Source organism: Balaenoptera acutorostrata, chromosome 11, assembly GCF_949987535.1.
Source record: "Balaenoptera acutorostrata chromosome 11, mBalAcu1.1, whole genome shotgun sequence".
Classification (NCBI taxonomy): Eukaryota; Metazoa; Chordata; class Mammalia; order Artiodactyla; family Balaenopteridae; genus Balaenoptera; species Balaenoptera acutorostrata.
The window spans coordinates 94,683,028-94,698,110 of NC_080074.1; positions in this window are offsets into that span (position 1 = coordinate 94,683,028).

Consider the following 15,083-nt stretch of genomic DNA (forward strand, 5'->3'; position numbering starts at 1 on the left):
CATATTAACACAGTACTGAAGATAAAATCCTCTCCTTACAATTTAATGTCTGATGATTGGAAGAATTTTTCAGATGCCGCCTGTGCTCACATATGCTGAGCACTGTTTGTAAATAATATTTCTTTTTGGTGCTGCGTCTTTGTGTCATGATGCTGGACTGTCAGACAGTGGGTACTAGGGGGATTCCTGGAAGCTATTCCTACACTGACAATATTTTTTTATTTCATGAAAGTGACTGTGACCTACATAAATATGTTTCTAAACCCAAAGTAAATGCCTCTTCCGCTTCACTTTTCCTTTCGCCAGATCTCAAAAATGACTGACGCTCCAAGCCATTCAAAAGGGAGTGGAAACTGTACAGTGGAGGGGAAGTCAGAGTGTAAAGAGAAATGTGTCGTAACTAATTCAATTTAAAAACCTTACTTTTTCAAATTTTATAAAAACGGGTGACCATGACAACATGTTGATAGGGTGCATCCCAGAGTTCTGGAAGGGGTTTTAGATCTTAAGTTTCATTAGCTTCAGAGTCTCTGCCAGCCACTCATATGCATGTAGCCAGAAATATACCTTCCCCTTCCTTCCCCATGGATGGGAACAGGGCTGGCATCCTACAACAAAGCCTTCCCCCAGCTCTCTATATACCCTTTGGCTGTAGTCTTTCCTCACTTCAGTTTTCTAAAAAATGTTGGTAGGGTTAGTAGTGGTTACAAACAAGTGATACAAAAGGATGGAGGATCACAGGTGACTTTTTTCCCCAGGACTGTCCCAACCATCATTAAAAATGCAGAAGGCATTCGTCCAGACTGTACAGAATAAATCACCTTCAATATTGCAGTGAAGCATCTATTATGTGTGCTTGTATGTGGCATATATTTACTATAATCTATTCTGTGAATACATGGCAAATGGTTGTTTATTATGAGAGAAGGCCAAGTGGCACTGAGCCTTAGACTGGGCATTTCATAATCAAAATGAGTAATAGCAATCACCACATTTTAATTACTACTAAGATGGTCCTCATTTTAGATCTTTATCCCCAATTTTTTTTCTTAAAATATTTCTGCCTGCTACTCTTTTCCAGTTACTTTTGTGGCTACTGTATAATGAACATAAAATAATTCCTGAACTCCTGCTGCTAGGAAGATAGGTAATGAGAATACACAGACATAAACATGCACAACTGAAGTGCATTGATTTTCAGTTTGATCTTCAATAAGGAAGATCCCTTTTCCACTAAAGGGAGTCAAACACATTTCTTCCTGCTTCACCTTAGCATTATAGAAAACTCTCATTGTGTAGAGATTAGGGAATGTGTTGAAAATGACGTAAAGAGAAAATATTCTTTTAGAAAAAGAAGATAGAGAACATTTGGATCTAAGGAAAAGAAACGAGTCCTGGAGGACAAAGTACTGACCTTCAAGATGGGAGAGTTCCAATGTAATCAACCTGCCACGAGGTAGCAAGCTCAAAGTGTGGAAAATAGTGCCATGTGAGGGACTCAGCACTGACTTCATGTAGTTGACATGTTAGGCACTCAGGAGTGGGGTGATAGCCAGGTCAGTCTTGGTGAAAGGGCAGCTAGGTTGTTGAGGCCATGGATAACCTCCATCCTTGATGGATATTGTGAAAGCAGTTCCATATACTGTTTATTGGTAGCCTGAAGATATATACCATATACAATAGAATAGCACCTAAGCTATTGATCCTAGAATAGCATCTAAGGAATGTATGTCCGCTGGTGCCACTATGAGTCTTCAATAGACCATTCCATTGCTTGGATTTTCTGGGTAATGAGATGTATGAAACATCAGTGAATCGTGGGAAGAGTCCATTGCTGCATTTCCAAGGAAATAAAGGTATCCCACCTGGATGTGATGTTGGATGGGATATCACAGCAATGTGTAAGATTTTCTGTAAGTAGACAGTTGGTTATTGGATGAAAGCCCTGCACACAGGAAAGGCATTTCCATATCCAGAATAGCTACAAACCAGGAACTGTGCTGATTTTCTCTAATAGAGATACCACATTCTAAGTCACAGCTGTGATTAGCATCACCTCCTGATTAAGTTTGCAATAATTCACTGCCATTCTCCCAGAACCTATTTGTCTCTGCACCAGCCCAACAGGCAAGTTAAATGGTCAGAATTACATCCCAGAAACTTTCACATCTTTGCATGTATTCTTAATTGCACGTTCATAATTTTTAACCTCCTTCCAAGTCTTCCCACTGGCAGACCAAATCAAAAGTGAACCGGTAGATGTAGTCTGCACAGGTTAGCCCCCTGGGACAAAAAGATGGAAGATATCTGACTCAAACTGAAAGTGAAGGTATATAGTTTAGAGATAGTTATCTATGTGAGAAAGATAATACAGTAGAAGAAGAGAATCAGAAGAGCCATATGTCTAACATAAACTATACTGGGAATACATTTTGCTGGCTAGAAAAAAGATATCTGTTTGGGTACAGAAAAATTCAAGGCAACTTTGATCAAAACCACTAGTAGAAGGGAAATAAGAACTTTTGATATAGCCAAATGGAAAACAGGCTGGTTTGTAATGGATATTGAAGTGTCTGTTTTTAGAGACAGATTAGTTCCCTAAGCTCATTCAAGCTATATTCTGTATTTAGCCATACAAATAGCACTTGCCTACCCGCATATCCTTTGAAGCTTCATTTATCCTTACTGCCTTTAATATTGTAACCTTACATTGTTCAAGCAATAGCTTCTAAACCTTTTTAAACTCTCACTTTCATTAGTTAGAAAAAGTACTGCCACATTAATGTATGAACATTTTTTAAATTTATGAACTATATAAACATATAACTATTCTAATAAAATATGTACTTTAATAAATACACACAAATATACATTTAAGGATGAGGTATAGCTAAATATAACAATGTATTTTAAGTATTTTATTTTTAATAAAATAAAATAAAAACATTCAGTGCTCAGAAAAACATATTACAAACAATAATTTTTAGTGAAAGCAATGCTACTGAATAAGCTTCACTAATATTAAAAATTTTAGTTTGAACATTTTGTGATATCTTCTGTGATTCAATCTTCTGTACTAAATTTAATTTTTTAAATGTTTTTAATATCACTGTTGAAGTATAGTTAATATACATAAGGTACACACATATATTTAAAATGTGCAATTAAATAAATTTTGATGTAAGTATATGTAGATACCCTTGAAATAATGAATACACACAAGTTAATAAAGATATCCATCACCTCCAAAAGTTTCCATGTACCTCTTTATAAATCCTCTCTCCTGCCCTTCCTCATTGCAAGGCATCCACCAATCTGCTTTCTGTCACTACCCACTTGTTTACATTTTCTAGAATTTTATATAAATGGAATCATACAATAGGTACTCTTTTTTTGTCTAGCTTCTGTCCTTCAGCATCATAATTTTAAGATTCATCCATGTTGCTGCATCTGTCAATAGTTCATTGATGAATAGAATTCCATTGTATTGATATGTCACTATTTGTCTATCCAGTCATCCATTGATGGATATTTGGGTCAATTTCAGTTTGTGGCTATTACAAATAAAGCTGATATGAACATTCACGTACAAATCTTTGAATGAACATATGCTTTCATCTCTTGTGGGTAAATACTTAGGAGTGGAATGAATGGGTCATATGGTAGGTGCATGTTTAATTTTTAAGAAACGTCAAACTGGCTTTCAAAATGATTGTATCATTTTAGACTTTTGCCAGCAGTGTATGAGGGTTCCAGTGCCTCCTTACCCTTGCCAAATCTTAGTATGTTCATAATTTGTAATATTAGTTATGGTACCTCTTACCATACTAGCATTACTTTCATGACTAATAATGTAAATATTTTTCGATGTACTTATTTGCCATCTGTTTATTTTATTTGGTGGTGTGTTCGAACCTTTTGCCTATTTTTTTGTTTGGTTGCTAGCTTTCTTATTATTTGTTCCAGGAGTTTTTATGTATTTCAGATAAAAGTCCTTTTTCAGGTACACGATTGGCAAATATTATCTCCCAGCCTATTCCTTGTAGTTCATTCTCTTAACAGTGTCTTTCAAGTAGCAGAAGACTTTTATTTAAATGTAGTTCAATTTATCATGCTTTTTTTTCTTTTGGATGATGTTTCTGGTGTTGTATCTAAGAATCTTTGCCTTACTGTAGGTCAAAGAGATTTTCTTCCAGGATTTCTTGCAGAAGTTTTATTGTTTTAGACTTTGCATTTAGGTCTGTGATCCATTTTGAATTAACTTTTGTATACGATGTGAGAAGTGGATTAAAGATTTTTAAAGTATACAAATATTCATTTTTTATATCACCATTTTAAAAAAAGACTATCTTTTCCCAATGAATTACCTTTGCACTTTTGTGGAAAATAAGTTGTCCATGAGTGCAGGGATCCATTTCTGAAATTTCTTTGGATCCCCAAGATCTATTTGTCTATCTTGATGCCAATACCACACTGTCTTAATTACTGAACTTTATATTATGTGTTACTAGTATTTATTAATAGTATTAGTCCTTCAAATTTGTTCTTTTTCAAAGTTGATTTGTTATCCTAGGTCCCTTCCATTTCTGTAAGAATTTGAATCTCAGCTTGTAAATTTCTATGAAAAGCCTGCTGGTATTTGATAGGGACTGTGATGAATCTGTACATCAGCTTGAGAGAGGATGGACATCTTAATAATATTGAACCTTTCAATACATAAACAGCCGTAGGAATTTTAAAAGTAATTTAAAAGACTTTTTTGCATCTATGTTCATGAGGGATAGCATAGTGTATTTTCTTTACTTTAAATGTCTTTATCAGAGTAATGTTGGTCTCACAGAATGATTTGGGATGTAGTATCAGTTCTTTAACATTCTGGAAGAGTTTGTGTAGAATTAATATTATGGCCTTCTTCAATATTTGCAAGAATCCCCCAGTGAAGCCATGTGGGGCTAGAATTTTCTTAGTTGGAAGTTTATTAATTAAAAGTTTAATTTATTATATATATATATGTCTATTAAGGTTATCTATTTCTTACTGAATGAACTTATTACACTTTTAACACCTCTTTCATTTCTGATATGATAATTTGTGTCTTCTTTCTTCTTTTTCCTGATCAGTCTGGCTAAAGCTTTGTAGATTTTTTTTTTTTCAATTTATTTATTTTTGGTTACGTTGCGTCTTCGTTTCTGTGCAAGGGCTTTCTCTAGTTGCGGCAAGTGGGGGCCACTCTTCATCGCGGTGCGCGGGCCTCTCACTATCGTGGCCTCTCTTGCTGCGGAGCACAGGCTCCAGACGCGCAGGCTCAGCAATTGTGGCTCAAGGGCCTAGTCACTCCGCGGCATGTGGGATCTTCCCAGACCAGGGGCTCGAACCCGTGTCCCCTGCATTAGCAGGCAGATTCTCAACCACTGCGCCACCAGGGAAGCCCTAGATATTATTGATCTTCACAATGAACCAACATCTGGTTTCATTAATTTTCTGTATTTTTTTAATTGATTTATGCTAAGGTCTTAGTTATTTCTTTTTTTCTGCTTATTTTGTGTTTAATTTGCTTCTTTATTCCAGTTTCTTAAAACAGAAGCTGAATTCACTTATTTGAGATGTTTTTCTTGGGTAATATAGTTGTTTAGTACTATTAAATTTCCCCTAATTATTGCTTGAAATCAGAATTTAATAGAGGCATTATTGACATTTTTGGGCCAGATGGTTCTTTTAATGGGAAGTTGTGTGCATTGTAGGATGTTAAGCAGAATCCCTTGTTTCTACTCTCTAGATGTCAGTAATATCCCCCCTCACCCATCACCATTGTGACAAGCAAAAATGTCCCCAGACATTGTTAAATGTCCCCTGAGGGAGAGGAAGCAAAATCACCTCTAGTTGAGAACCACTGATTTAGGTGCAACCCACAAAGTCTGGTGTATGGTGTTCTCATTTATATTTAGTTTAAAATACTTTATAGTTTCATCTTTGATTTCCTTGATCCATGGGCTGCTTAATTTACAGATATTTGGGGATTTTCCAAAGTTCTTTATGTTATTGATTTGTGATTTAATTCCATTGTGGTCAGAGAACATACTTTGTATGACCTAAATCCTTTTAATTTTGTTAAAGCTTGTTTTATGACCCAAAACATGGTCTATCTTAGTAACCATTTTGTGTGTACTTATAAATAATGTATATTCTGTTGCTATTGGGTAAAGTGCTCTATAGATGTCAAATAGTAGGTCAGATTTGTTGATGGTGTTGTTCAAGTCTTCTATATGCTTACTGATTTTCTGTATAGTTGTTGTATCAATTATTGAAAGGGGGTATTGAAGTCTCCAAAAATAATTATGGCTTTTTCTATTTCTCATTACAGTTTCAGCAATTTTTGCTTTATGTATATAAAAACTCTGCTATTAGGGACATAAAAATTTAGTATTATTGTTTCTAGATGAATTTAGTTCTTTATAATTATGAAATGATTCTCTTTATGCATGGTAATATTCTTTGCTCTAAAAATCTTCTTCGTTTGGTACTGACATAGCTGCTCTAGTTTGTCTGGATTAGTGATAGTATAAACTATTTCATCCTTTTCCTTTTAATCTACTTGTGTCTTTATTTTTAAAGTGGTTTTTCTCAGAGAAAAACATATGGATAGGTTTTACTTTATCCAACCTGTCAATTTCTGGATTCTAATTGGGTATTTAGATAATATCCATTTAATATGACTATTGATGCAGTTGATTTAAATGCACAATCTTGTTTTCTCTTTTTCCTATCTGTTCCTTGTTTCCTTTTTCTACTTTTTCTATCTTCCTTTGGACAAGTTGTATATATATATATTTTTAAACATCTTTATTGAAGTATAATAGCTTTACAATGGTGTGTTAGTTCCTGCTTTAAAACAAAGTGAATCAGTTATACATATACATATGTTCCCTTATCTCTTCCCTCTTGCATCTCCCTCCCTCCCACCCTCCCTATCCCACCCTGGACAAGTATATTTTTTATAATTCTAGTTTATCTACCTTTGACTTATTAACTACCATTCTTTTTGTGTTACTTTAGTCGTTATTTCACGGTTTTTAGTACACATCTCTATCTTATCAAGTCCTCTAAGTAGTATACTTTCATTTTTCTTCTCCCATCCTTTGTGCTATTATTGTAATTCATTTCATTTATGCATATATTATAAATCTAATAATACATAATTATTATTTGTTTAAACAGCCTACCATTCTTTAAGAACATTTTTTTTTAAAGTCTTTATTTATTTATTTATTTATTTATTTATTTATTTATGGCTGTGTTGGGTCTTCGTTTCTGTGCGAGGGCTTTCTCTAGTTGTGGCAAGTGGGGGCCATCTCTTCATCGCGGTGCGCGGGCTTCTCACTATCTCGGCCTCTCTTGTTGCGGAGCACAGGCTCCAGACGCGCAGGCTCAGCAATTGTGGCTCACGGGCCCAGTTGCTCCGTGGTATGTGGGATCTTCCCAGACCAGGGCTCGAACCCGTGTCCCCTGCATTGGCAGGCAGATTCTCAACCACTGCGCCACCAGGGAAGCCCAGAACATTTAAATAATAAAAAATAATCTTAAGTATTTACCTATATTGGCACATTTCCAATGATTTTCATATCTTTGTGTAGACCTGCATTTCCATCTCATATAATTTTCCTTCTTCCCAAAGAACTTAACTTTAATATTTATTAAAGTTTAGATAGCTGGAGATAAGTTATTTTAATTTTTATGTCTGAAAAGTCTTTATTTTGCTTTCACTTTTGAGATATATTTTAGCTGAGTATAAAATTCTAGGCTAGCAGTAGTTTTTTTTCCATATTTTAAAGACTTTTCTCCACTCTCTTCTCATTTTAATCTTTTCTAATAAGAAATATGCTTTCCTTTCCTTGTCCTTCTGTATCTAACAATTCTTACTTTATCTGATTGATTTTAGGATTTTCTTTTTTATCACTGGTTTTGAGCAATTTGATTATGATATGCTTTGGTGTGATCTTCTTCATATTTCACATACTCGGCATTTGTTGAGATTATTAGATTTATATTCCCCCCTCTCAAATTTAGAAACATTTTGCCCATATGTCATCCAAAATTTATTCCTGCTCCACCATCCAATCTCTTTTGGGGGCTCCACTTACATGCTTGAAGTTGTCCCAAAGCTCAGTGATGTTCTTTTCATTTTCTGTGTTTCACTTTGGGTAGTTTCTATTTCTATGTCTTTAAATTCACTAATCTTTCTGCAATGTCTAATCTATGGTTTATCCCATCTAGTTTATTTTTCATTACACACATTATGTTTTTCACCTACAAAGATTTGAGTTGGGTGTTTTTTATATCTTCTGTGTATCGACTTAACTTTTTCAACACATGGAACACAGTTATAATGAATGCTTTGGTGTTTTTGTCTGCTATAACTCTAACTAATCTCTTAGAGTTCTGGGTCAGTTTCAATTAATTGGTTTTTCTCCTTATCGTGAGTTTTATCCTGTTTCTTTGTGTGACTGGTGATCTTTTTATTGGATATCACAAATTATGAATTTTACATTGTTGGGCACTGTAAATGTTGGATTTCTACTTAAATATTCTTGAATCAGGTCTGGGAAGTAATTAAGTTATTTGGAAATAGGTTATTTTGTTGAGACTGTTTTGATTTGTTAGGTGGGACCTGAGCAGGCAAATTAATCCCCATCATGAGGCAATACCTCATGATTTTTGAGTACTCTACCCAGTGCACTATTCATTACGAGGTTTTTCAATCTGGCTAGTGGGAACTAAAACTATCTCCAACCCTATGTGAGCATTGACTATTGTTCCTTCTAATCCTTTCAAGTGGTTCTTTGCTGGAAATGGGTAGTTTCCTCACACGCATGCCCTGATAAGTGTTCTGCTGATCACTTGAGAATAGATCTTTTGCAGATCTCGAGGGTAATCTCACATTGCAGTGCTCTCTTCTCTGGTACTCTGTCCTGTAAACTCTAGCCAATTTTGTCTTCCCAGACGCTCAGATTGTTTCTTCAACTTGGCCCCACCTAGGTTTCCCCTCCTTTAGCTCCTGCAAGACACTCTCTTAAAGCAGCAAGTTGGCACAATTATAGGTGTATTTTATTTGTTAACCATTTGTCATGAAACACTGTTCTTTATGCCTGAATTCCAGGCATATCATGTTATGAAAATGATAATGTTATTTATTGTGTCTATTTAAAAAAACAATTTCAGGCTAGAGGGTAAATCTGGTTACTACTACTCAGTCTTTGGCAGAAATGGAAGTTCTTAAATTCATTTTATTTTGAAAATTGATTTGAATGGCTATCACATCTGAAAAAGATGCCTTCAAATATATAGAGATGCAAACGAATGAAGTATGTAGTTGTCCATGCTTATTATATCATGGTATTGATTTTTGTATTCCATCCATCAATTATACATACATTTTTCTTGGAACGTAGCTGTTGTATTTCCCAGATGCACTCATTCTTCTTGAAAATAAGTGGAACTATGTTGTGTTTTTGTATTTTAAGAAAACGATTTAAAATGCATCAAAACCTTTTATATGGAAAATTTTTGAAACAGCTTAAGTAAATCTGTGGTCATATTTTTAAGTGTGCAGATACAAGAGTTTTCATAGATGACACACATCATTTTTAGAAACAAAATCACACAGTGATGCAAACACTAGCAGATAGCCATTCTCAAAATGTACTTTGCATGACAAAGAGCTCTTTTTAAAAGCAGGTAGGTTCTCACTTGTTAAAATCTTCACCTTGAAGGAACAGATTAAATTTTTTTTATTTTAGGAAACATAGTTTATGGATAACATATCACTGCAAGTCACTTGTGTTCACTGAAAAGGCCAGCAAATTGGGTTTTATGTGGCTTGAAACATCAGTGGAAAAAATTGTAAGGGTTTGTCTGCATTTTCTGGATGCTTAGATACTAAATGTCTTATGAACTGTGATGGCTCCACATAATCATTAGCTTACATTTCAAGACAGAAAATACACCTAATGTGAGAATCAAATAGCCTCAATAATTATGAATTATTTTGGCTTCCTTCTTGTCTTATCTGATTACATCCTCATTGTTTCTTCCTCTTGAGGTGATTGATAAAGAGCTCAAACTAGGAATAGAAGTGTCTGCCAATTTTTGTTGTTGACCTATGAATTATTATGTTTAGGCCAAGTTTCTTGCATGAAGTCTCAGGCAAGAAGTCATCACTGTGACCTTCTTTGTACTTAGAATCTGCCCTTCCCCCAGCTTACCTCAGTCACCACATGTGACACAAGCCTGTCTTATATACAGAGTAAATTTAAGCACCTGTATCTATCCACATATGACAAGTTAGTAAATGCTTAATTTCCTATTTTTTAAATTTAAAATATGTAATTCAAAATTCTCATATTTTGATCCATATCTCACAACTCAGAGAAGACTGGTTTGGCTTTGTGTTATGGTGCTTACTCAGATAAATTAGAGGGCTACAAGAAAGGAGGGAATTAGATTCCCAAGGTTATAACTATTGAGTGAGAAGCAAAGACAGGTCATGTGAGCAACTACTGCAACCATTAAGAGCCTGCAAGAAAAATATATCTACCCAGGACTGAAACCTTAATACTGAGGACACTTCTAGGAATGAATGAATATACAAGGATCATACTGAAAAATGTAAACTTATGTAACCACTGGAAAATAAAAACAAATCCCTTATAAAAAAAACCTCCTTGCTACTTCAAGTTTAAGTATCAGGATGAGACCTAGATTATGTACTTTCTCACACAGGAAAACACACAAAGAGATGAACTGATATATTAATGGATCTCAAGTTCAGCTGTCAGCAGACTTAGTCATTCAATGAGGCATTCACTGATGGATAAAAACATCAAGTAGTGTATTTTTTTTAAAATAGGTTTTTATTTTGGAAAAAAATTTTAAGGAATTTGGTAGGAACTATTTTACCCATCCTTTATTCATTCCCCAAGGTGAGCCATAGGGGTTGCTTTTTCACAGTCTCTAATTTTAAACTTATCCCATCAGGTTCAACATGCATCATTCTAGCAATTTTTGCAAGTGTACAAAGCTTGCTCTTCAAGATAGAGTGGACCTCAGGCTTCTAGAACCTCAGTGCTACTATTGTTCCAGGAGGAATGTGTGAAGGTTGAATGGTTGAGAAAGACCATTATGCTGGAGATGAGGTACAAAGTCCTGACCTAAAGTATTTTGTTGACAACTGGTTCACCACCTTCACATTGACATACTCTGTTTATCAAAAGAGCCATTAAAAATTCCAAAGGCAATAGAGTCAAGATGGGAAAAGTCAGGAGGTAGAGCCACCATCCCAGGTTCCACGTTATCTGTTTGCCTTTGGTTACCCACACCTGTGCTAAAGTCCATACCACAAGTCTCTCTTTGAAGATTATATCCTTCACATCAGTTTCCATCTGTGAGAATTGTGACTCTGAGCACCCGTTCTAACTGCATTGCCCCAGCTCAGAGGATGAGATGCATGATGTCGAGAGTCCGTGCTATGTTGCCCAGTAACTTGCGCAGATGGACACTGATGCCCCTTCTTCCTCTGAGAAAAGCATCTGAGCTTCATGATTTCAGATAATCATCCTAGCAGTAAGTGTTTCAAGTTTCAAGAAGCTCTCTTCTCTTTGTTAAGTAAAGCTCAATTTAATCATTAAATGAGATGTTTCTATGTAACAGAAACACGTTGTCAAATGACCCCAGAAAAATTTAAACATTGAAGATAAGATACAGATACCAAAGGATTTTTGAATTATTTCTGCTTTTTAAAAATGGATACTTGTTTCCTCTTTTTATTCTATGACATCATCTTCTCTCTTAGAACTATTAGCAAGATCAGGAATTAAGATAAAATTTAAAAGTATGTATTGAATTTTAAAAAATCAACAGTTAATTATTCCATGTCTAACATGAGCACAACTCTGCAGTAGTATGATAAACTGGTAAAAACAGATTTTTCAAGTGAGATAGAAACGTACTTTTAATTTTATCATGTTTGTAAAGATGTGGTCCATATGCATAGGATGGTGGTTGATGAACTTATATTTAGATGAATATATGTATTTCGGTATGTATTAAAATTTTAATTAGCACTTCAAACTTATGGTTTCAGAAATATTAGTTTTGATGGCAGAATGGCAGAAAAGGAGGCCTGTCGGAAGTTCAAACAGATTGTCGCAGCTGTCTATTTTTGTCACTGTTGGAATACTGTTCATCGTGATCTAAAAGCTGAAAATTTGCTTCTGGATGCCAATCTAAATATCAAAATAGCAGCCGTGTGGCTGACAGGGTCTCGGTGCTGCAGCCGGGTGTCAGGCCTGAGCCTCTGAGGTGGGAGAGCCAAGTTCAGGACATTGGACCACCAGAGACCTCCCGGCCCCACATAATATCAATCGGCAAGAGCTCTCCCAGAGATCTCCGTCTCAACGCTAAGATCCAGCTCCACTCAGTGACCAGCAAGCTACAGTGCTGGACACACCATGCCAAACAACTAGCAAGACAGGAACACAAACCCACCCATTAGCAGAGAGGCTGACTAAAATCATACTAAGTTCACAGACACCCCAAAACACAACACCGGATGCAGTTCTGCCCCCCAGAAAGACAAGATCCAGCCTCATCCACCAGAACACAGGCACCAGTACCCTGCACCAGGAAGCTTACACAACCCACTGAACCAACCTTACCCACTGGAGGCAGACACCTAAAACAATGGGAAGTACGAACCTGCAGCCTGTGAAAAGGAGACCCCAAACACAGTAAGTTAAGCAAAATGGGAAGATAGAGAACAACACAGCAGATGAAGGAGCAAGGTAAAAACCCACCAGACCAAACAAATGAAGAGGAAATAGGTAGTCTACCTGACAAAGAGTTCAGAGTAATGATAGTAAAGATGATCCAAAATCTTGGAAATAGAATGGAGAAAATACAAGAAATGTTTAACAAGGACCTAGAAGAACTAAAGAGCAAACAAACAATGATGAAGAACACAATAAATTAAATTAAAAATTCTCTAGAAGGAATCAATAAAACAACCCAATCCAAAAAATGGGCCGAAGACCTAAATAGACATTTCTCCTAAGAAGATATACAGATTGCCAACAAACACATGAAAGGATGCTCAACATCACTAATCATTAGAGAAATGCAGATGAAAACAACAGTGAGGTATCACCTCACACCGGTCAGAATGGCCATCATCAAAAAAATCTACAAACAAATCTTGTACTGTTGGTGGGAATGTAAATTGATACAGTCACTATGGAGAACAGTATGGAGGTTCCTTAAAAAACTAAAAATAGAACTACCCTATGACCCAGCAATCCCACTCCTGGGCATATACCCTGAGAAAACCATAATTCCAAATGAGTCATGTACCACAATGTTCATTGCAGCTCTATTTCCAATAGCCAGGACATGGAAGCAACCTAAGTGTCCATCGACAGATGACTGGATAAAGAAGATGTGGCACATATATACCATGGAATATTAGCCAGCCATAAAAAGAAACGAAATTGAGTTATTTGTAGTGAGGTGGATGGACTTAGAGTGTGTCATACAGAATGAAGTAAGTCAGAAAGAGAAAAACAAATACCATATGCTAACACATATATATGGAATCTAAAAAAAAAATAGTTCTGAAGAACCTAGGGGCAGGACAGGAATAAAGACACAGATGTAGAGAATGGACTTGAGGACACAGGGAGGGGGATGGGTAAGCTGAGATGAAATGAGAGTGTGGCATGGACTTATGTATACTACCAAATGTAAAATAGATAGCTAGTGGGAAGCAGCCACATAGCACACGGAGATCAACTCAGTGCTTTGTGACCACCTAGAGGGGTGGGATAGAGAGGGTGGGAGGAAGACGCAAGAGGGAGGAGATATGGGAATATATGTATACGTGTATAGCTGATTCACTTTTTTATACAGCAGCAACTAACACAACAATGTAAAGCAACTATACTCCAATAAAGATGTTGAAAATTTAATTAATGAAGATAGAAAAAAAAAGAAATATTAGTCTTAAAAAGGAGTTAGTTTGAAAACTTCTTAAAAACAAGTGTTAGGTAAATAGTTGCGTCAGTAATATGCAAATATGGTCAAATAGTGCAGGTGGTAGGTGAATAGCTGAGGGTTTGAGGAACACTGCATTGTGTTGCTCTTAGTGCCATATGCATAACTTATGGGTTTTGTTGACAAAGGTCTTATATGCTGTTTTAGGCCAGGTTCCTGAGAAGTGGAGCCTGAAGCAAGGATTTTTGTACAGGTGATTTATTAAGGGGATGCTTTCAGGAAAAACCTGAAGGGGAGGAAGGGCAGGAGAAGAAGCTAGGTAAAATTGTAATGTTAGGAGAATCTTAGCCTCAGACAGATCCCACAGGGAATTTGGGTGTGTAAACGCAACAGAAGTCTTGACATGCCCAGAGGCAAGGAGACCCAGCCGTTATAACCCCGCTTTAGTCTGTCATGGGCCATAGACCACTTGGGGGAACAGCAAAATTTCCCAGGTGTCTCTTGGTGAGGTGACAATCTTCTGGAGAGGAAAGCAAGTCACAGTACCTGGAAGATAGGCACTCTGGCCTGGTAAGGGGAATCTGGAAGGGACACCAAGAGCATCTGTCATGCATTCTTACAGGGAGAAAAAAAATACCCAGAACAATATAGGTAAACACCCGTAGTACCTGGAGATGGCTAGCTGGTAGACTACAATCCAGTCAGATCTTGAAGCCAACTGGCAGGAATGACAATACACCATTTGTAAGAATTTCTGGCAGAAAAGTAATCTCATCAGTTCTAAGGATCATGTTGACCATCCCCATACTGGTTTCATGCTTTCCCTGCTGGCCTCCCTGGGGCTGATGGCAAAGGACGACGCTAGCAGCGTTGTGACATGCAGTCAGCAGGGCACTGCCCTTGTCTGCTGGGTCCCTGGCCCTAGTGTTACATGGACGTGGTCCTGCTAGGTGATACCCTGAATTTCTGTTCAATCATCACAAGGAAGAAATATTTCCTCTTCGTTAGAGAGTCTGTTATAAAGGGGTTAAATGTGCAGAATC